The following is a 2213-nucleotide window of genomic DNA, read 5'->3' on the forward strand; positions in this document are numbered from 1 at the left end:
ATGAATTTTGTATCTGTCGGCATTTTACCAACCCAAAAGCCTAAAATATATTTTGATCATGAAAATTTGCATATGAAGAGTCAAACGCACATTCTTTCCAAGTTTGCTCCAGTTGTTAGTGTGAATGAACACAGGCTCCACACAAAGATTATTCCTGTCCAGTATCTTTACTTTTCCTATCCAGAAGTTATGATTACGGCCAGACAGAATCTGCGGATATTTATAGCTATTTATGCACAGAGTTTTGTAAAAAACAAAAATATGTGAATTTATGTGGAATGATTTTGGGAGTATCATAACTAAACTTAATATATGAGATAAAAAATAACACCTTTTTAAACTTTTATTAAATTTTGCAATGCAAATCTAATTAGAACCATTTATTTGGCAAACGAATCAAGTCTCTCATATAATATCTCTACAAGACAGAGAATATTACTTTACAAACTGTATTGTAATTAAATCAAATGAACATTTTGATATCAGTCAATAATATTACTGAAATTAATTAAAAAACTAAATGAATATAAATTTACACACATTTACTCAAGTAAACTCATAGACTCAATGATGGGCTAAAAATCTACAGATTTCTGCGCGCACAGATTTTTGTATTGGCCTAGTTATGATCAATAAGAATTGAATTTTTGTACTAGTTTAAAACAGAGTTGTGGACATCTTTTAACCCCCTTACACATTTACTCATCAATACGGATGCCTACAAGTCACATCTTCAGTAGTGTGCTGTTGTTATCGCTCCATCTCCACAGTTTCTTTCTAAGCTGTAAAGCAGCAGTCAGTTCAGTTAACAAAATACTAATAATTAAAGTCCATGCTCGAGCTCTGCAGACATTGCACATGTGTTTACAAGAATGGAGAGGTCACATACTATCCTGGTGGTGAAATTTACATACAAATTCACAATCAATTGACCAAAACAGGAGTATCAGTCTCAATGAGAGTGTGTTGAACATCATTACTTTTGCATTGTTTTTTTACGTCTCGTGTTTTTGTTTAAAAGAAAATCTTCAGTTTGTCAGTTTATCATTGTCTGTGGTGTTTTTTGGCCAGTGTAATTGTGGAGCCAGCATTGTTCAGCAGACTCCTCTCATCAGGAAAACTACTGTATTGCTGTGGGAGCAACAGAGGAAGCGCTGATAACTGTACTTTGAAAGAATTAAAGGCTACTCCAAGCTTATTTGACAGGAATCATCAGCACGTCGATTGTTATGAGTAAAGCCCAAATCTCAAAGGTCGAACATAATAAGGAAATTGCAGACGTCTCAGGAAATCACAGTGAGTTGTATGCCTGTTGAAATGTGACAAGTGGTCTGAATCACTGTATTGTGAATCGTGAGCTTGACTATATATTATTGACCAGTTAAATATTGCGAAATTGTTAAATATCATGAAAACAGTCGAAATGTAGCGGACCAGCCAGTGTCTTGACAATATTGTTCATCCTCCATTCAAGACTAAACAGACAAGAGGATCTCCGTTCATTGACAAAACGTGTAAACAGTCTTTATACTTTAAATATTTACCCCTGTGCACAAACTCTACCCTATTCCCTGCATTAGCCACGGGCACAATCTGCGGAAGCCACCGTCTCCCTTTCCTGTAGGGAATTACACGCCAAGCACTCTTCTCCTTTACCGTTTAAAATGACCAGCTCCATCTCTGAAATGTCAACTTCCTGTCTGTGTGAGCGCAAGGAAATGCACTTCCTGTTCCCTTATCTTTTCAAGAGAAGGAGCAGATTGAAACTGCTTTCCTGTTTTCTTGTCTTGGAGGGGTAAAGAAAGAACACTTTGGAGGGCAGGAAAATGTTAAAGAACAACATAAATCACTCTCTTGGTCACACAGGCATTGTCCTTCGGGACAAAAAATGTGCTGCTTTTTTCTCTTCACCACTCTGTAGGATCTGTTTTCATCATTTTCTTGGTAAAGTATCTATGTGATTCTGGTTTTAGACGTAGATATTCTCTTACTAGACTGTTTAACAGCAGGCCAGAGACTATTAAATTATGATGTGTCATATTTCTCATGTTAAAAACAAATATGGAAGGTTGAAGAAAAACTGGAACTGGAAATAAGATGGGGATTGTTATGTGAGTGTTTCCTGTTGTTAACACATTTTCTGTGAGTAAATGTAGAGTTCAGATGCAAAAACCTCAAAGTAAAAACAACATTTCCATCCAAAATGAATATTT

This window comes from Danio aesculapii, chromosome 7 (assembly GCF_903798145.1).
Source record: "Danio aesculapii chromosome 7, fDanAes4.1, whole genome shotgun sequence".
Lineage (NCBI taxonomy): Eukaryota > Metazoa > Chordata > Actinopteri > Cypriniformes > Danionidae > Danio > Danio aesculapii.